Source organism: Mustela lutreola, chromosome 9, assembly GCF_030435805.1.
Source record: "Mustela lutreola isolate mMusLut2 chromosome 9, mMusLut2.pri, whole genome shotgun sequence".
NCBI lineage: Eukaryota > Metazoa > Chordata > Mammalia > Carnivora > Mustelidae > Mustela > Mustela lutreola.
In genome coordinates this window covers 8406948-8428918 of record NC_081298.1, presented here as the reverse complement: position 1 = coordinate 8428918, position 21971 = coordinate 8406948, and the positions used below count along the sequence as shown (strand labels likewise).

General features: G+C 46.7%; 1 protein-coding gene across 2 annotated transcripts in view; it reads left to right on the top strand.

The window, feature by feature from the left end:
* TSHZ2 (teashirt zinc finger homeobox 2) overlaps positions 1-21971 on the top strand; it is a 432094-nt gene that overhangs the window by 300640 nt on the left and 109483 nt on the right. The window lies entirely within an intron of this gene.

Here is a 21971-nt window from a genome sequence, read left to right as displayed (position 1 = left end):
AGGCAGAAGCTGTGTTTGGCCAAGAGCCTAGCAAGGTGCCTGACCCATCGTAAATATTTATCGGATGAAAAACGGAGAATAAATAGACAGTGTAGTGGGGAGTCGTGTTTGATCTCCATTCGGAAGGCTCCTTGAGGTTCTCTGGGAAGACAGACACAGACGCAGCACTCGGGCCTCTTTTCAGTTTCTGCCTTTTTTTCTTTGACCTGAAAAGGGCAAGTTCGGGAAAATGCTGCTCTCGGGTCTGGTTCTCTCGCAGAGTTCACGCTCCGTCTGTGCATAGGTGACACCAGCGACTTACAGTGCAATTCTGTGGTGTTGAAAGCTGATGTCTACTGCTAAATGGGGAAAAACAGGGTGTCTCGGTGGCGATGTGTGTGTGTGTGTGTGTGTGCCCGTGCAGCTAGAAAATAAGCCGAGTTCTCTGGGAAATTGATGTTGTACTAGCAAAAGGCCAGCGATACTTAGGAATGATCCATGTCCAATGCACGTCTAGCTGCCCTGGGTCACCAGGGAGGTCTTTTTTTTTTCTTTCTTTCTTTCTTTCTTTCTTTTTTTTTTTCCCTTTCTTTCTTTCTTTTTTTTTTTTTTAATGTATAGAACTTACAAGTTTGAAAAATATGTATTTTGCCTGGAGGGCAGTTAAAAAGCCTTTATTGTGTCAGCCTCCCCAGATCATTTATATATTTTTCTGCCCACATATTTTATTCATAACATCTGTTTTATTCTCCCTTATTTTGTCAAGTTGGTGTTCGACAGGACTCCTTGTCTCTTAGTAAACAACCCATTATCAGAGCAAGGCCACGTGGCCACGGGTACACTCCAGAGCGCTATCGGGCAAGGATAAAAATCAGGGCCACGTCGGAGCAGCTGGGAGGGCTTCGGTGTTTGGGCTTGAGCTGCATGATCGTGCGGTTCCTGAAGCCTCGCGATGAGAGGTGGTGGTAGGAGAGGGTGTGGTTTCGACAATGAGAACTTGGGGCAGAAGACTGGCCGCCATGACAGTTCTTTGTGTAAAGGGAAGACCAAGGCACCGATGGGTGAGACAGCAGAACATTCAGGACGTCCCACAGGATGGTTAATGGAGCAAAATACAAATGACTTATTTTTCGTAAATTCTCCGGGCAGCTCAGGAGTCATGGGAAATGACTGCTCTGAGCTGAGGGCTCAAAACCTGGTGTCTGTTCAAAGAATGATCGTCCTGTGGCTGTTCGGCTACTTCAGGAAGTGTTTCAAGTGCGCTGTGGGCTCTGGACTCCAGATGTGAGAATCTGGGGATATTAATTCTCCTGCGCTCTCACCCCAGATGAAGGCATGCGGAGCTCTTTATTGAAAACAAATAATAGAAAACATTTAGCAAAGAGGAAGGAGAAGAAGGGAAAGGAAGAGAAGGAAAGAGAAAGGGGGAAAGAAAAGGAAAGGAAGGGGGGAGGGAAGCAGAGGGAGGAAGGAGAGAAGCAGGAGGCAGCAGGAAGGGGGGAGGGAGGAGAGAGAAAGGTCGGAGTGCGGAGTGCGGAAGGAAGGAAGGAAGAGCAGGGAGGGGAGAGGGAGAGAGGAAGGAGGGAGAAATCACCGCACATTAGAGAAATGTTAGGGAGACAGATCTCAAGGTGGATTACAAAGAAGAAGGAAACGTTTTATTCTCCAGGGCAACTAGCTTGATGTGTATTTCTGGCATATTTCACACACCCCTCTCACATCGGGGTGCTACCAGGAGAGTGACATTACCATATCATTATTGCTATTTCCTCAATGGAGCTTTGCAAGGCGGGGAGGGCCACGTCCCTGTGTTGGATCTCAGCGCAACCAGCTTCCTGTCATCCCAAGTCATTGGAGAATCGAAGGAAGATGAACTCTCTTCCATTGGGTTCATCTATCCATCAAGAGGAGAGTTTTAATCGGTATAAGGGAGGTTGTGGACCTTCCTTTAGTGTGTTCTGTGAAGCACTAGTCCCAAAACTCAGGGGACAGCAGTGGGAGAGTTCAAGATCAAATAAGTTTGAGAAATGCTATTGGCTCCATCTCATTATTGGACATTCCCGATGGACATAAGCAAATTAATAGCTCTGAGAGGTCCTGAAGTGAAGAAACCTGTTAAGAAATGTTGTTTAACTCGGCAACCCCCAACTGAATTTGACCACAGGATTATTTTCTCCGTCTAGAATCTTTTAAAACAAGTGTTCTAAAGAACAGATTTTGAAACAAGCCAAGGGCTCAGGAGAGAGAAAACCCACATAAAGCCTAAATTACCCTTGTAAGTCAACTGGCCCAACTTTTCCTTTGATAGATGGGGAAACAGAGTTACAGGAGGACAGAATCATATGGTCTGTGGAAGGGGCCGAATTAGAACCATGTGACCCAGGACTAATGCACTCACCTCTGTGGGCATCAGTTTCCTTGTCACTATTGAACTAGATCAGAGGTTCTCCACGTGAAGGCCTTGAAGAGTCTCAGATGTGCCCCCAAATTCTCATTAATGTGTGTGTTTGTTGATTGAAGATAATACCTGTGTATTATCTTATAGTTTCTATGCAGCAGGAGTCCAGGCACAGGCTAGCTGAGTCACAAGATTATGCTCTCGGTGTTGGCCCAGGCTGCAGTCTGAATTAGATGCTCCACTGAGGAAGGAGCCCCTTCCACACTCCCTTGGGCTGTTGGCAAGATTCATTTCCCTGCAGCTAGCTCTAGGTCTTAGGGCTTTCATTTCTTGCTGGCTGTGGGCTGGTGGCCACACTCAGCTACTAGAAGGCACCCACAGCTCCTTGCCCTGTGGGATTCCCCGAACTGACGGTTTACTTCATCAAAGCTAGCAAAGGAGAGAGTCTCCGGCAAGATGGAAGCCATGACGTGATGCAATATGGGAGTGACATCCCATCACCTTTGCCATCTTCTATTGATGCAAAGCAAGAAGGGAAGCATACTAGGGTGTGGACACCGGGAGGCGGGCATCCTGGGCACCAGCCTAAGAGTCTGTCACAATATGCAAATTTTGTATTTGCTGTACATGTGTATGCCATGTAGAGACACCTGCTCTGGCGGAAGGTTATATGGTGATGATCACTTGAAATGCTGAAAAGCAAGATACACCTTGCGACGAGCTGAAAGTGAGACTCACAGCACAGCGCAGAATCGCACCCCGCTGGGGGGCCGACTGCCAAGTGCAGCTTGTAAGAGAGGAAATTATCCACAGTCACGTTTGCCATTTAAAATCTCTTAAGGCATCAGCCAAAGTCCAGTGTGCTTGTTTTTGTGTATGACTACTTTGTGCATAACCTTGAACTGTGGTTCTTATGCAACTTGTTGTTTAAAAAAATTATTGAGCCAAGTTAAAGGAAAGTCTGTACTCAGAATCCAGACATTTAAACCATCCTGACTTTATAGAGATTGCTAACAGTACCGAGAAAATGGATGAAGAATAGTAAAGCTGTCCTCTGGCCTCCAAAGATTACTCCATTCTGCTTGAGAAGTAAGCTTCAGAAACTTTATAATGTCCTCATAGATTTGTTTTCTTGGTGAGGGCTAAATGAGGTAATATACATGAAACAAATATTCACTAGGCGGGACACATAGTAGGCCTTTGATGAATGTTTGCAGACTTTGGATATCTGCCTGGGCTGATCAGATCCCCAGATAGACACACACACACACGCACACGCACACGCACATGCACATGCACACACACAGTCTTTTGAAGAGCTGGAGAGAGCCTGACAACAGGTGTTCCTCTTGTCCAAGTTGGCATATCCTCTGGTTGGTCCCCAGCAACTGCATCCTCCTGGACATTGAGGTCATCTACATGGAGCAAAGGGGCCAAAGTGAATGTTTTTGGTTTTTTAGTTTTTTGGTATTTTGTGGGGGTTTTGTGGTGTCTTTTTTTTTTTTTAATCCTTCCTGCCTTACAAACAATTAGGGTTGTAAGACTGAGGTCAAAATTCAAATCCACAGAAGCCAGATCCATATGTAGAAGAAAAGAGCAGGCAGAAGACAAGAGAGAGGAACATGGAGCAAGAAGAAATGGCAGTCCCTCAGTCTGTGTAAAGGAATTCAGATTGGGAGACTTCCGCCGGCACGGCGCAGCTGTAAAAGGCAGGTCTGCAGCTGGATTCTGCCAACGAGCCTCTCGTCTCACATTCTTAAGGGCCTGCAGGTGGCAAAGTCTGTTTATATTTTCCCTCAAACCCCAGGTTTTTAAAAAGGAAATTATTGTTGTCCCGCATGGAAACGAGATAGTAGATCTTGTGTTATTCTGACCACACTGAATCCGTTCAGACTTTGGGTAATAGGACGTTCACTCTAGACCTGTAGCTGCAAACCTCCAGGCGGGGTTAGAAGGAGGTTAGGGTTTATTTCTGTTACTTTTCCATGAAGGACTGTTTCTCAGGAACTCTCACTCCTATTATCCCATCTGGTAATAACTGAAATACAGATTTGGAATATCATTTTTATCTGCACATATTTAAAACGCAATGTCCAAATATTATGCTGTTTGAAAAGAGACACCTGTCCAAAAAATTCCCAGGAAGGTTTTAGAGAGTGCACTTAAGCTCAGATTTAGACACAAGTAAAGCTCATTTTTCATTTAGTAGAAGCCTTCAGCCTCGCCAAGACTTGGAATACTTGCCGAATGCTTTGCAAATGCAGCGATGCCTCATTTGTCTGACGTGGACTGTTCCGTGTAAGTGAGCTTTCCATGTAACTGAAGCTTCTCCCTTTGTACATCAAATCACGTATTTATTTTAACCATGCTGCGTAGGAATATTTGTGAGAGTGCATTACACACTCCTCTACCTCCTTAAGTAGGAGATGAGAAACGTAATCTAATCTTTGCTTTCTGACTCAGAGTCATAGTCGTGAACCTCAAGTATTGGGCTGCTCTGGGCTCCGAGAAAGGAATGCCTCTGGGTCCCTACAGCATCGGTGGGAACTGGGGTTTGTGATGCTTTTGAGATTGTGTCCACCAACTTTCCATTTCAAGCTGTGCTGTTCTCATCAGTCCTAAAAGTCCTTCTGTTCCTTAAACATTTAAATGGGTCTTTTCTATGGAACAGGAAGGCATTCCTTGGATGCAGAAATTCAGGATTATTTTCTATTTTTTAATACACTCTTCTACCTTGTAACCTGACAAAGTTACTCAACTTCTCTTGGCCTCTGTTCTACTATCAAAAAGTGAGAGGATCAAGCAAAAATTGTCTCCAAAACCACAAAACCTATTCCAATTTGCATAATTTTAAATTGTTTATGGCTCTGCTCTGAGATGAACAAACATGTTAACACTGTGCATAAACACAGAGATGAGAGGTCTTGAGTGAGGACGTCCACATCCCGGCCGGAAGCAGTGTGTGGGCTGCAGATTCCCTTACTCATCCGTTCTCAGTCGTATTCTGTATGCTTGAAGCTGTCCGAGAAGGGAGCCCTCAGGAACGGAAATACTGTGTTGTTTCAGTTATCACTTGCCATGTAACAAATCAGCTGAAAATTTAGCAGCTCAAAGCAAAAACGGCTTGTTATTTCTCAAGATTCTGTGGTTCAGGATTTCAGGCAAGGTTCTGCTAGGCACTTAAGCTCAAAGGGGTTTATACTTGGGGAGCTCCGACTACACTGAGTCACCGGACTGGACTCAGAGTTCCAAGATGTCCTTGCTCACACAGCTGATGCCTTGATGCCCCTCCACCTGGCTTCTCTCTGACCATATGGTCTCGTGGTTCATAATGTAGCCCTAGTTTTTTACAGCATCATGACTGACCTCTACGGGAGAAAGCAAAGGTTGCTAAGCCCTTTAAAGGCAGTCCCAGAATTAACAGAACGCCACTTCTGACCAAACAAGTCCCAATTCAAGGAGAGTCAAGGGAAATAGACTCTACCTCTTGATGGGTGGGATTCATGCATGTATAGAAAGGCAAGGAATTAATAGCAACCATGTCTGGAAACTCTCTACTATACACTTGAATCCATCTTCACACTGTATATTAGGAGCCTAAAGGTTTTCCTTCAATGTCAAAAGTATTCATTAGTTTCGATGTACCTAGTCATTTCCTTTAGCAGAACAGGTTTGGTAAACAGCAATTTACCTGTGGGAAAGGAATAAAAAACAAATCCACACTTTTAATCGGATATTTCTCTTGGATTGGATTCCAAATCTGTACCTTTCTCTTAGATACATACAGCAAAGTTTCTGAGTTTTGATTTGGGATCCGATGAATCAAAGTCAAATCTTGTGAAAGGAAGCATTACCTCCTTTGGAACTTTCTGTACAGCTGCCCTTGCCTCTGTGGTTATCCAAATTCTGTGAAGGTGTTCACCCAACAAATCAAATTACCCAACTCCAATATTCTACTTGCTTTTTTATCAAAGGATAATAGGTTCCTTTCTCTTCTTGGGATGTGTAGATTCCTTTTGTCTGTCTGGATGTTCATTCATTGCTTTGTTCGTACAGATTTCTTCAGCATATTCTATGTGCCAGGCTAATGCAAGCAACAAATAAGGCAGCCATTGCCTTGCCCTCTTGGAGTGGACATTCTAGTGTGGAAAATGGATGATAAAGAAATAATTTCAATTACAACCGCAGTGTAGGCTGCAAGGGAAAAATATACAGGGCAAGTGTTACATCATGAGGACCTAACTTAGTAGGAGAAGTTAGCAGAGGCCTCCCAGAGGCAGTGATATTTAAGGTGAACTCTGGAGCTGGATGGGTATCCGCTAGGTGAAAGAACCATGGAAGACGGGAGTTGAGGAGGAGGGCATTCAGGCAGAAGGAACAGCACATACAAAGGCCCTCTGGAGGAGAATGGGGTGTGGTGGGTTCAAGGAAATGAGAGGAGTCCAATGTGGCTGGAATGATAGGAGCCACAGTGAAGACATGTGTATGGTATTAAAACGACAGTAGCCCTTGGGCGTAACAGTCAAACCCTTTGAGCCTTAGAATGAGGTCGAGAAAGGAAGATCTCTTCTTTCCAACCACTTCCATCCACAAAAAGAGGCATCTGTAGGAATTCCAATCTCCATCTAGCTAATCCTCGGTTGGGGCTTTAAGCGTACCCATAACATCCGCCAAGCACTGGGCACCACGTTACAGACTGGGAGTAGAGACACGAATAACAATAGGTATACAAGAAAGATGAACTGATTGAGAGGAGAAGTCTGAGCCTGCAGGACCCCCAGCCTGTGTCACAGGGAGCGGAGGCAGGAGGAGGGAAGACTGACCTGAGATTCAGTCACAGCTGTGATGAAGTCATTTGGAAGACATAGTCAGTCAGGTTACATTAAGCTCTTTAGCATATCCTAATGACCGAAAATGTTTCTATGCCCTTCCTTCCACCCAAATGCACTTCAAAATCATATTTTATGTTTAAAGACAGGACAAGGACATACGCTGAAAATAAATTCTATCTAGATGTTTTGATAATGTAATTTTGGCTAGGCTCATCAAAGCTGAACTGTACTCATTTTGTTATTTTTTTTTTCCTTATGTATACCTTTTGGGGTCCTCACTTTGCCAGTCACCTAAGCACATGTTTGCCCTACCATTTGAATAATCCAGTGCAGAGTATGACAGATGTAGGCTCATTCTGTTGGGGTGCTGGGATAGGGTAGGAGAACAAGAATGGAGGCACCAATCAAACTTCATCTTAAAAAGTGACACGTTAGTTAAGAAACAGATTCGGTTGCTATTTTTTTTAAGTCCCTCATAAAACAGAGGTCTAAATAAGAGAGTCTGCTTCTATCTTACCTTAACAGTCAAATATAAGCAGTCTCAAGACCAATATGGTGGATTTATACCATGTTGGTCCCTAGTTCTTTATAAGTTACTGCTCTGCCACCCTCAACACATGGCTCTCATTCTATGATCTAACATGGATGCTCAGCTCCTCCCATTACATCTGCATCTAGTCTGCAGGAAAGACGGATAGAAATTAAGGGAAAGAAGGCTTATTCCTTTTAAGGGTGCCACCCACTTTCACTCACATCCCATTGGCCAGACCTAGTCACATGGTTCTACCTAGCTGCAAGGAAGGCTGGGTAATGTAGTCTTCAGCCTGGTGGCCATGTTCCTGGCTAAAACTCAATGGCTCCTATTACTAAAAGGAAAAAGGAAGAGTGGATATTGGAGAGAGCAACCAGCAGCTGCCACCACAGATGGCATGTGGGCATGGGTAGGATGGGCAGCCAAACACAGCCAAACATGAAAATCATCCATGAGTTTCTACAATACCCATTTTATAGAAGAGAAACATAGAAACACAGAGAGGTTAATATAGAGTAGCCTACCAAGGCAGGTGGGTAGTGGGAGTGTTCCCTCCCTGGGGACAGACCATAAAGAAATACATTGTCTGTGTAAGAATAACAAAAGCCATGAAAAGCTCTTCTGCTTCTCGTTACTGCCATGCACTAGTGACCCTAACGTGTCAGTGATCAAACACTCCTCCCTGCTGGGCCAGATCATTCCTGCTACCCCCCAGCCCCATGCCACATTGAGAAGACAGGAAGTACTAGAACTTTAATATATTTGAGGCTGAACAAACAATGGAGGAGAAGGGCAGTGGGGCCGACGTCCCTAACACACACACACTCACACACGTGCATGCATGCACACATACTGTACACACACACCCTTCTTCTAGTTCTGACTCCTTCACCACTGATGAATAACCCTGTCCCTGAACCCAGTATGTTCTGGTATTTAAAGTTCTGTGTAGATCTTTGTTCAAATCTTGACTCTACCACTTTGGAGGTCTGTGACTTCGAACAAGCTAACGAGTTTACAGTCTATCTAAACCAATTAGTGATTCTCAAACTTCAATCCATATGAGTTGGAATCAGTTGGTGGCTTGTTAAAACACAGACTGGGGGAACCTAACACCAGGGTCTCTGATGCAATAGATCTGGGATGGTGTTGGAGAATGAGAATTTCTAACAAGTTCCCAAATGATGTTGATGCTCATGATCCAGAGACCACTGGTACAAGAGGAGGGAAATATGTTTTATTTGTCATTGTAGTGTCCTCAAATGGTTATAAAAGAACCTGATGTCACGGGAGGTAATGGGAGGTCACGGGAGATTTAACTGTTTTTGAAAAGAAAAAAATTCACTCAATAACACATTATATTATTGGAAGATTTACAGCTTCCTCTTCTCTTTCGCAAAGCCTAAGCATTATTAATAATAACAATAACTAACAGTCTTCATCAGCCTCATGGATTTTAAGCTCAGGGAAACAAAGAACTGTCATAAATATACTACCTGTCCCGTAATAATTGCTCAATAAATATTTGTTAGGTACATGAACTTATTGAGTTCTTGCTATGTCCCAGACATTATGCTGTGTACTTCATGGGTACTATTTCCACTGATCCTCCAAATAACCATGAAGTAGGTGCTACCATTTGTCCCACTTTATAGATGGGGAAACTGAGGCTCACAAAGTTAGGCATCTTGCCAAGCATCACTTATCAAAAGATGACCAAGCCAGGACTTGAATCCATTTCTGCTTGACCCCAAGGTCAATTATTAATCATAATTCTCTACTGTAGAGGTCAGCAAGCTATGCCCTGCAAATTCAATCCTGCTTGCCCCCTTTTTTTACAGGACCCCCAGAGTTAAGCCCAATTTTACATTTTTAAACGGTTGGAAAAAAAAAAAACTAAAAGAATCCAAACAAAAGAACAATATTTCACCACACATAGAAATTGGAATTGAAATTTCCATATCTCTCAATAAAGTTTTATTGGCATCCGGCCACACCCATTTGTTTACACATTCTCTTTGGCTGCTTTCATGCTAGAATTACAGACATAAGTAGTTGCATAAGAGCCCAGATGGCTCCCAGAGCCCAAACTATTTACTCTCTTCTCTTCACAGAAGAAGTTTGCTGATCTCTGCTCTTTGCTTCATATTATCCTTTTCATAATGGCAGATTCAAGGAGAAACTGCTCCAGGTGAAAATCATCACAATTAATCATTTCTTTTATCTTTTCAAACAACGCCCTGTTTCAACGAGCTGCCTGCCATCCCACCATTAAAGCTCCAGTGTTTGGGGCTTAATGCTGGCTTCAAGGAGTGCCTTTCAAGAGGCGAATCCCCCTGAGAGCGGTAGCTCATTATTTGGTTAATAACAGTGAAAGAAAGCCCTGTGGTGTTTAGCAAAAGGCAACGGTCCAAGGAAAAGGCCACCAGTATTCCCAAAATGCTGCCCCGTCTAGTTTTCCAGTCCAGTTTCCCAGAGTGAAACAAACCCTTCTGGCCCGGCCCGTGGTTTCTACAGGTCCCAGCCGGTCTGAATTCCCAGATCTTGGGCAGAGATAGGTTGGAGACTTAGCCTGTTTGCAGGATCCCAGAGAATCAAAGATAAGGATTAGAATGGTCAAGTTCACGCAGAGAATGGTTGATTGTGTTTTATCCTTTTAAATATGTGTAAGTCATAGAAGGCTCTGCAGTCAAAAATATTGACTGCATTGATCTCTGCCAACCGCAGACGCAGCCCATGCGGGCTGCAGGGGAAAGGCTGGAAACTACTTCAAATAAAGATTTCTCCAACAGAAGATACCGCGCCTGGCTTCCTTCCCCGCCCCCACCGCGAAAGCAAGCTCAAGCCTAAAAGGCACAAATGCCAGTCAGCAGAAGGAAAAAGTACTTTTGCAGTCCCCTCTGACATCAGCATGCAGGCCCGGAGTCCAGCGCCGCGTTTCAGGGCAGCGAGAATACAAATTTCGGCAGCACGCGGAGATTGTACAGGGAGCGCGTCGGAGTGAATCGTATTACAAGGCCTGATGAGCAATGTTGGTTTTCTTACAGAGAGCGGCACCTTCGTCATTTGAGGGGGAAAAAAGAAAAAAAGACAATGCCCGTCAAGAGCCCTCTGTTTGGGCACCCGCAGCCCTGTTCTAGAGCCAAAGATTTCCGCATCGCTCCCTTATTTGGTTGATCGGCCGTCTGCTGTGCAGGGCCAGCAGCTACTCTGGGGCAGCCCCTCTGCCAGATGGAATGTCACGGGGACATGTCTCTGCCCTCAGGATGTCTGTGGGGAGAGTGACACCAACCTCCAGACTTCTTGGTAGCAGAGGTGTCCGTCTCGTTAGTCTAAAAGCACTAACGGGGGGGGGGGGGGGGGCTGGCAGGTAGCAGGGGTTTAGAAAGCATTTGTCAAACAGGGGACTCGAGGAATAATGCCAGCAGCAGAAAAATGAGGTGAAATCATAGAAGAATCCCGAAGTCAGCCGGGCTCCAGGGAAGGGCTGAGATTCGCCCTGGGCCTTAAAAGATGCATGGGAGTTTGGAGAAGTGAGGAAAGACAGAACGACTCTTCTGGCAAAAAGGAACAGAGGATGGGTTTTTCTCCCCAGGGGCTTTCTAGAAATCGGCACTGAATATAAATCAGTAGAGCTAAACCTCTCCGGAAATGCACACAAACCTTCTAGAATTCAACCTGTGACCACCTTCAAGGTTATTCAGAAGGCACCAAAGCCTCCCTCTACTGCCTTCTGTTGGTGCTGCTCGGGACCTGGCAATGGAGACAGTTGTTTGTCCTTTGTGATGCTCTGAGGGGCAGCCATGGGTCATAAAGTCTCCCAGGATGGGATGAGAGAGCCTACCACCCACGGGGCACAGGACCTGCCGGGCGGAAGCAGAGTAGACAGGGCTGGCCTCCTGAGCAGGGATGCTGGGCAGGGCTTCCCTGGGAGAGGAAGGAGGAAAGAGGAACTTCAGGCCTCAATTCTGCGCCCCTGGGCTGGGCACCAGGCTTGGCATGAGACAGAAGCGGGAGGCTCGGAGCAGCTTGGCACCGCTGGTGAGAACATCGGCTTGGGACAACATTCACTCGCTCACTCACTCACTCAATACATTCCCCTAATATTTACGGAGTCCTGGATACAGGTGTGAAGGACCAAACACAGTGCTGGTCTTGTAGAAACTCTATTTCAGTAGAAAAAGACAAGAAATAAATAGTAAGGTTGATGTAGTCCTCACCGTGTGTCGGGCATTGTTTTAGGTACGTAATCGACACGTTAACTACAACATTGAGAACTCACAAGAAACCTGCAAGATACATTACAATGCCAGTCCCATTTTACGGATGAGGAAACTGAGTCATGGGGCGTTACAACAAGAGTCAGAATGGGGATCTGGAGCACAGGCGCCTGGCTCCACAGTCCAACGGCCCCGTTGTGCTATCACGGGATAGGGAGAGGTCGGGGTTGGGACAGGGGACTGCTGTGAGTGCCAGTGTGATCCAGGAAGGCCCTCTGAGCAGTGACACTGGGCGTTCTGGGGAAAAGGAACACAAGGAGCCAAGGCCCCAAGCAGGAGACAGGGGAGCGGCTGGAGTTTCATGAGCGAGAAAGCCTGGGGCAGGGAGCGAACAAGACGGGGAGGCTGGCCACAGGGCACAGGGACTCCTCTCCTTTCGTACTTGGGGATGTTGGACTTCTCTGCACCTGTTTCTGCCTCTGAAACACAGGACAAAACTCCTAAAAGAGAATGGATACAATGGGCTTACCCAAAGCCTGGGGCAGAGCCAGCACTAATAAACGGGGCTGTTATCCCTGTTAATAAGACCCGTGCTTGTCCTCAAGCATGTCACAATCCAGACACACACATAATTACGATACAGTAGGGCCTGGATGCAAAATGTTTCTCCTTCCTTGGAAACCTTCGCATACTAGATGCAGCTTACTTTTTGCATTTGCTTTCCCTTCTTTGAGAGACGTCTCAGCCTCCTGCTCTGGGCCATCGGCCTAACCGTTCGTGGGGACCCTCCTGAGTGTCCCTCCCTGCCGCTTCTCGCAGACCCACCCACAGAGCAACCTGGAGCCCACCAGCACCAACCAGCCCGCTCCCCCCACAGCTGGGGAGTTGTTTGGGGAAAGGGCTGCCCTTGCAGAATTTATATTCCAGGAGGGAAAGATGCCTTCCCTTCGGCCGTGGCTGTTGGTCGCTTGTGAAGCACAGCCAAGATCACTCACAGCCAGAACAGTTGTCTTGTCGTAACGACTAATCCACAGAGGAAGCAAGGAGAGACAGCAAACCAGTCCCCGGCTTCTAGGTGCAAGCAGAGTATCTTGTACACAGAGAACCGGCCAGGTGCAGAGATGCTCACAGGCAGGGAGAAGGGGAGGAAGTAGGGTTGCTGCCCCAGATGGGATGCCCTCATCACCATAGCCGCCACCAGCCTCATACCTAACCTTTACAAACTACTGACAATGGGTCAGGCTTTGTTCCAAGTGCTTTTTACTTCTTACCTCTCTCAGTCATCATAATAGCTCTGAAATGGAGACACAGAGAGGCTAAGTAACTTGCCCACAGTCACACAGCTGGGAGCTGGATCTGAGCCCCAGACCCTGCCTGCAACCCCAGGACTTCCCACTATCAGGATCTCTTGCCTCTCAGCACTATTTTCCTGCCATGATTTACATCAGGTTTCTCCTTTGCATGGACTAAATCGAATGAGCACTTTGTAAAACCCCCACCGTATACGAAAAGCCAGTTTTGCTTGTCATAAATAGAGGCTCACTATAACAATGAAAATGTAACAGCAACAAAAATTATGGCATCGAAATCCTTGCTAGACATGTTGCTGATCGAAGGCTCTGAGCCCAAGTCCTGCTCTGCCTTTGCAGAAAGGGGAGATGAGAAGTGTTAGGGAGGTGTTTGCATTCATCACACAAAACTCACCTTTGACCTTGACAGAAAAAGTAAAAGAAACATCTAATCCATGTATCATATAAAATATGCCTCTTCCCCTGTATTCCATCCCATCTCAGGCAAGATTGAAGCAGGGGGTATTCAGGGACCTATGGGTCAAGACACCTGTTTACAACAAGCTGTGTGTCTTTGGGCAGGTTAATGCCCCTCTCTGGTCCCTGTGCCTACTCAGAGTGAGCGATGAAGAGGTTTCAGCCGCAGGTCCTCGAGAAGCAGTTGTTAGATTGATTCTGGTTCCGAATAACTTTTTTCTAGAAAAGTCAGGAATAGAAGTCCCAATATAAATGGAATTTTCACAAAATTAAGTTTATTTAAAGGGCTCTTTTTTTTTTTTAATCTGAAATTCATTCAACGATATTTGTGGAACAAACACTAGATACCATCACTCTGTAGGCAACAGGGTTTCTGTAGAAAGATTTGATCCTTCTTACTTTGGGAAAATTTAAATGTCTTCTCTTTTTATTACACCATAGTCATAGTAACTCCTTCCTTATTTTGTGTGTCCACACACAGCAACTTAAAAATCTGGTCACTTACATAGTTTTCTTTCTTTCTTTCTTTCTTTTTTTTTTTTCCTAGAAATGTCACTGGTCTGTCCATTCTATGCCCAAATCTGGAAGCTCCTGTATGAGTGGTTCTTTCTGAGCTCAAGAATGCTGGCCTCCATTTGAGAGAGTCTTTGCAGAAATTCCTGCAGGTGATGAACTGAGCCAGGGGCTTATCTAGGGAGGGATCAAGCTGGCCTGCCCACGCCTCAGCTAGCGGGACCGGTGCTGCTCACTTCTGGGCGTTGTTGCCGTGGGAGAATGTGGACCGGGGATGTTGGATCTTGTGGGCATGGAAGAAAAGAGGAAGCGTGATTTTCACGTGTGGTCCTGGGAGCTGGATCTGGTACACAAGCCACAAGTTGTGACTTCTGCTCACAGTTTCCAAAGCTTGCCCTCTCGTAGTGCAGGTAGCTAAGAGCGTTAGACAAGAGGGCTGCCATACACCCGTGTTTGTCATTAACCAACTCACCTTAAGCCAATGCAGGTGGTGAAAGGTCGGAGCAGTATGTCATGGGAAGAGCTTGGACTCCGGGTCTGTGGAGGCTGAGGCCTTGCTGATCTTCGCTGAGCAACCTTCGGCAGAAAGATAACCTCTCTGGGGCTGTTGGCTTCTCTGTGAATCAGATTTTTTATCCTACCTTGCCAATTTTATGGGAGATTAGAAATAGCGTCTAGTGTCGCAAAATATATGGCAGTGGTTTTATGTATAAGTAAAATGCTTGAACCCAGCTCTTCGGGGTCCCCCTCTAGCTGCACCTCTGGGGGTCACTGGCCGGCCTTTGCTGCCCTCTGCCTCCCCTCGAGCCTGTGAAAGAGGCACCGAGGTTCCATTCCTCCTTATCTTCCAAGGCCGGGCTCTTCTCAGACCCAGAATCCAGAATAAAGCAATTTTCTTGGCAACAGGACTATCAGCCGTGGTCCCTGGGTGGCTCACTTGGTTAAATGTCTGACTTCGACTCAGGTCATGATCCCGGGGTCCTGGGATTGAGTCCTGCATCAGGATCCATGCTTGGTGGGGAGCCTCTTCTCCCTCTCTCTCTGCCTGTAGCTCCCCCTGTTTGTATGCTCTCTCTCTCTCTCTCTTTCTGTCTCCCTGACAAATAAATAAAATCTTAAAAAAAGAAAGAAAGAAAGAAAGAAGGCTAACAGCCACTCTACTAAGCAATCAGGAACTGCCTATAGAAATGAAAGCTCCCCCTGCCTGTCTCACTGAAGCCTGGGTGTTTGGTGACTATGGCAACAAGTATCTTGGGGGTTGTGAGAGTAGAGGCCCAGCCCTCCATAGCTTTGCCAAGATAGCAGGTGACCACCTCCCCAGGCTGCCCAGGACAAATGCGGTTTCCAAGATGCCAGATTCCCAGGTTGAAACCAGGGAAGTTCTGGACGATCCAGGACATGTCGGTCAACTTCATCTGGAGAAAAGACCTTGGATAGGGGAATGATTCTTTCTAGGTCTGCAATGTCAGGACCGGGACTCCAGGTGTGTTCTTGGCACCTTAAGGCACGTGTTGGGCTGGGACACTCTCCCGAGCTGGAGAACTGCGGAATCGCTATCACGATAGGATTCCAGGTGACTCTTACAAAATGGCCTTCCCAGGTTCACAAAGTGACACTGAGGTCTCGTCTTAGCCTGAGTCCCTGAAGTCCACCAGAAGAGAGCTATAGAAGTATCCAGGGAATGTTTGTTTCATGAGTAAATAAAGAACCAAATGAATGGCATGGTCAAAGGCTAAAGGCTTGACTGGATATAGATATACGGGGCCCGGCAATGGCAGGGAATGGACTCCTTCCTTCCTATCCAAGCCACACCCATTTATCTCACATCCTCCTGATCAGACCCTTTAAAACCTGCTGATCTGAGTACATGCTGGGCAGCAGGTGTGAAGGGCTGGGGGGTGTAGTCTGGGCTCTGAGTCTCAGCCTGGACCTGACCTCTCGACCTTGAGCTCTGCTCAGTCCACTGTCCACCAGAGCGCGCTTGCAACGCTTCCCAGTGCCTTCCTCTAGCCCTCGAGGACCGTCCCTAACCACGCTCACGCCACCCCTCCACGTGAAACGGTTGCCTTTCAACTCAGACCTTCCTGGAAGATGCTTTCACGCACACAAACAGGTTCCGGGGTGCGGGGATGCGAGTTCAAGGGAGCCGCTCGTGGTTTGCCGGTCTGCTCCACGGAGAGCGCCTGGGAGCCGGGCCTGGGAACCCGGGGCTCAGCCCTGTGTCGGGCGGCCGGTCTGGGGCTGGACCGCGGACGGCGGGCTGAATGCAGGAGCCCACCGACGGCCAAATTTGTCAGTGGAGAAGCAGAGGCAGTGCGGCTCCAGCCACAGCAAACCGCATGAATCTGGCCGTTTCTGAGGCCTAGTTCTTGGGAGAGGGTCTTGCCTAGGGGCACGGACTCATCCAGCACCGGCGCGGGTCTTGGTTAAACCGCACCATGAGCACAAGGTCTGCAAAGTGAAAATCTGTGTTTTTCCACCGGAAGCATTTTATGTTTCCGTGTTTCGTTGGGAGGTTTTTAACGCTTGTGCCCGTTATGGTTCCCCCAAGCCGAGAGCTCCCGCAGGACATTCATGGTCTCGGGCGCGTTCTGTGCAACCTCCCTTCCTTCTCCTCACATCTCTGAGGCAAGAGTTTGTTGGGACTTGAGAGTTTTAATGGCTTTCCCGGAGCCTCGATCTAAGGGGGTAAAGTCATTAGTAAAGAGAAAGGTGAGGACAACACAGGGCTGGGTTGGGAGCCCTGAAGGGGAAGCTGTAGGGACTCTGAAGCAGGCCCAGGGAGAGCCAATGGCCCTTGTGTGGGGGCACCGCTGCCCCCAGTGGAAGGACTCTCAGGCCCACTCAGGCGGGCCAGGGAGAGCAGGGAGGGCCGCACCGCTAGGCCTGCTGGGAGGTCGGCCTTCCAGAAGCTCACCCCAAGAGCCACCCAACATCTGACTCAGGCAAATGAGGTGCCTGGGAAAGGTGGGGGGACTGTTTTGCTTGTTGTTTGTTTTCAATTGTGTGACTTTTTTTGTACCCGTGGCAATAGGAGAGGAAAAAGAACGAAGGACTCGCGATACCTAGGAACGGCAGCCACGGTGTCTTAGAGAAACGCCCCGCGTGCGTCTCCCTAGTGCCTCCCTGTTCTCAGGTTGCTTCTTTGGGAATGAGCAAGGAAGGAAGGAGTGTGGGGCTAACGGTGGAATTTCAGGCAGTACTGGGAGCACCACTGTGTGTAAGATTCCATCCACTCGAGCCAGCCAATACAGAGCAATTGCCTTCTTTGTGTCGGGGACTAAGGAGAGAAAGACTGGGGTGCCTGGGTGGCTCAGCCGGGTAAGAGTCCAACTTCTGGTTTTGGTTCAGGTAGTGATCACAGGGTCGTGACATCACGCCCCACAACGGGCTCCGTGCTCAATGCCGAGTCTGCTTGAGCTTCCCTCGCCCTCTTCTTCAGCCCTTCTCCATCTTTTCTCTAAAACAAGTAAATAAATCTTTAAAAAAAAAAAAAAGGAAAAAAGACTTTGACAGGGACTTCTATTCTGAATGAGCTCACAGTTCCGTGGACTAAACAGACGTATAACCCTGTTTGTCAGCAGCTGGGATGCCAGTATTTGTGGATTTATTTGTGATTTCAACCATTGATTCCTCAGCAACCCGCATGATAGAGATGTGGTAACGTATCTTTTTGCTGTGGCATAAATTTGATTTGTGTTGCAATGCTAATGAGGAACGCCCAGTCAATAGCCCAGTAAGTGCCCCCGGCCGACCACCCAGCATCCACCCTCGATGAGACTTTGCCTTCCTTCACTCGCCGTCGTGCGCACCAGAGCGCTAAGTGGTATTATGACCACGTTCCATTGTGGAGAAGTGCCATCAAGTTTTCAGAGCAAACATGACTTGTAAGGGCTGAAATATTTCGTTGTATAAAAGTATTTACACAAAACGTGAGACTCCCAAAGAAAATAAGAATTAGGAGAATCCCATGAGCCTATATCAATGGCACGCCTGGGTTCACAAATTCGGGATCTGGAAAAATCTCGTGCCGTGTGCCTTGTAAACTGGCAAGAGGAAACAGGTCTACAACAATTATGATCAGATTTACCAGATGAAAATTAGCTCCTGTGCTGTATGAGTTCATGTCCTGGAAAATATTTGAAACCAAGAAGGTCATGGAAGCCTGAAGCCACACACGGTGTGCGTCAGGGTGAGGCCGAGGGCACAGATGACTGTGAGCGCTTGCTCTCGGATCGCACCTGGTCTGCAGCCCCTGGCAGCTGAGACCATCCTACCATTTGCTTAGTCTGTTGGGTAGAAGTTATCAAACCAGAACACAGAGGTAACACATTACTCCTTCCATCAAAGGAGGGCCCCAACATCTGGGCACCGGATGTGAGGCATCAAAATGTTCTCAGGTTTCTGAGCAATTACTGGTGTGTAACGGTTGACTCTATTACCCACTGGAAACAAAGGCTTTGGTCCAAAACCCACAGCTCCGATGAGATCAGGAAGAGCCTCCCACTGCTAGGTGAAGGTTTGTCCACAAGACATGCCGTGTGGGCTCTGTGACTGCCTGTCCACTCATTGTTTGATACAATAAATATTCACTGAGTGCTTGTTACCGGCCAAGGACCGTCCTGAGGCAGTGAACAGTGAGAGAAAGCTCCAGCCCACATCGGGACTAGCTTGTAACTGAGCACAAAGAGGGAAAACAAACGAGACCAAACAAACACGCTCTGAAGGCACCCACACAGGCTGAGGGGCTCGTGACCCGGGAGATCGCACGACAGGTGTCGAGAGGACGATCACCGTGAGACCCGTGCGGGAGGAGTGGGCAGCCACGCGAGGGACGGCCGCGGCGGGCCCTCCGAGGAGGCGCGAACCGCGCACGCCAGGGGCGAAAGGCCTTGTGAACCTGAGAGCAGGGGGGAGGAGGGGAACTCCAAGGGCGAGGCAGGGCCCGGGTGGTTCAGCGACCCAAAGTCCGCGGGAGAAAGGGAGGGGGTGTGTGCTGGGGACACAGTCAGGGACCGCCGGCGGGTCCGCGCTGCCCCCCCCCCCCCCCGAGCTCAGACCTGCTCTTGCATGTGACCGGGAGGAGAAAATGTGTGTCCATCCAGGTGAACCTCCAGGACGCCCGTACACTAGCTGCGCGCGCTCTCTGTGCTGCCGCTTGTAAACGATCCGCAGGAACAGCCGCGCGAACCCCGTTTGTAAGTCGTTTGGATCTGAGCTTTACAGACTTGCCCTTTGCAATTTAGACGGCTTGTTTCTCAGCAGCTCCCCCGAGGGAGACATGGGAACGTGAACCTTTTTGCTCTGTTGATGAGAGAGAAGGTGGTCCATGGGAATAGGTCAGACACGATGTAAATGATTGATTATTGACAAGCCATTGATAATCGATATTCTCCATGGAGAATCTCTGGTGACGCATTTCTTTTCTACTTCGATAGAGGAAATGGCAGCTTTCTATTTCGCTCATAAGAAGATTGAATGCTGTATTGTCCCTTTTCTCGCATTGGCTTTGTTGTTGTTTTTGTTTTTGTTTTGTTTTGTTTGTTTTTGCATTAGTTTATTTTGGTTTTGGAGTTTTGGGGGTTTTTTGCATTGGTTTTTGTTTTTTGGTTTGTTTTATAGTGGTTTTGTTGTTTTTGTTTTTGTTTTTGTTTTTGTTTTGCTTTGGTTGCCAGGAAGCTCATATCCAGACTGGACGGTTAATCACAGAAACTATTTTAATTCTTATCATTAAGGTATTTGCTTCCTCCTCCTTTAATTAGCTTTATTATTTGTTTCCATTTTATGTCACCTTAAATCTTTGTGTGGCTAGAGGTGGAATATCAATAAAGCAAATTGCATACTTCAAAGCCACAGCTCCGTAGTCGGCTTGCTATGGACCTCAGAAGTTTTATATCCACCGGTGACAGGGTATGAATAGTTAGTTGAATTAGCAATTAAATATACTATTATTGATAATTTCCATAAAATGTTAAGCTTCAGGACTTTGGCCAAGAATCATTTCTACTAGAAAGTCAGGTTCTACCATAAATTCAAGGTCTGACTATTGCCATCAGAAAGGTTTTAAGCTTAATATAAAACAGGAATGTTTCTCCTCCCTGGAATGCATTTGCCAAAGAACTTCAACTTCTGTCTCCTTTCCTGTTGAACTTTAAAAACCGGAGAGACAACTGTCTGTCGAGACTGTTTTGTCTGGAGCCGGGCTTAGGGCAGCAATCCAGCATGATACATTTCAATTCTTGGTCCCCAACTCAGAATCTCAGGAAGCACCTCGATCGTGCCCTGTTAATTGCAAAATTCACTTACAGTAAAAGTTAAAGAATAAAAAAGCCTCTCTTCTCCTTGGCTTCCGTCGAAGCAGGAAGTGTGGGGGCGGTGGTTGCATGCAGACTGAGGGCCCATGCGTCTGTGATGGAACCCTGAAAGTCATTTCTAACCGCGTTTAACCCTGGAAAACCCTGCTTCCTCTCTCCCTCTGGTCACCCATATCAACTTCAGTGTCATGGCTCTGGCTTTTGCTGGCCCCGAGGAACATAACCACATTGGAGTTATTACCAGATAATCCCGGGTTTAGTTGTAAACAAGGCTTCTGCATCCAGACTAACTATATGGATCATGGTTATTGGGAGAAAGAGAGACAAAGATGCCAGATCCCATAGGATAGTCTAGGTGGTTCTCCATATCTTTTGGTGGGAGGTTGGGGTACCAGGTGGTGGGTATTATAGAGGGCACAGATTGCATGGAGCACTGGGTGTGGTGAAAAAATAATGAATACTGTTTTTTCTGAAAATAAATAAATTTAATAAATAAATAAATAAATAAATACAAACCAAGAAATCACCAATACCAGCAAGAACCTTATTTTTTTTTTAAGATTTTTATTTATTTATTTGACAGTCAGAGATCACAAGCAGGCAGAGAGGCAGGCAGAGAGAGAGGAAGGGAAGCAGGCTCCCTGCTGAGCAGAGAGCCCGATGTGGGGCTCGATCCCAGGACCCTGAGATCATGACCTGAGCTAAAGGCATCGGCTTAACCCACTGAGCCACCCAGGCGCCCGAACCTTATTTTTTAATGATAGAAATATTAAATATCCACGAACAGGAAACGAAAGCTTTCAGGTAGACCACAAAGGAGGTGAGGGGAGAGAAAGAAAATGTCAGTGCATATTCCTAACATTTTGGCAGACATCGATGTGTAGCACACAAAGTCTAGGCCAGGGGTTAACACACTGAGGCCCGAAGCCAAAGTCCTTTTTTTTTTTTTTTTAAATAAAGTTTAATTGGATACTACCCTGCCCATCTGTTTCCATATTATCTGTGGCTAACTTTATGAATTAGGGGCAGAGCAGAACAAACACTATGTAGTCTGCAAAGCCTGAAATATTTATTATTTAATACCTGGCCCTTTACACCATAAGTTTGCTAGCCCTGATCTACACTTTTTGTCTCTTCACATTTATGCTTATACATAGTCTCATACACAATTTTTTTTTTTTTTTTTTTTTTTTACTTTTTAGTTTGAAATCATTATAAACCCACCGGAAGTTACAAAGAACGTTTGCAAAGAGAAGTTCCGTGCACTTACATCCAGCTTCCCTCTGTGTTAACATCTTGCGTGATGATCAGATGGTACCAAAACCAGAGTGCAGTCCTTTGTGGTGATACACACACTTTTTAAATATAAAAATGACATGAAATATGACACCTTTAAAGTTAGGAGTGACTCCATATG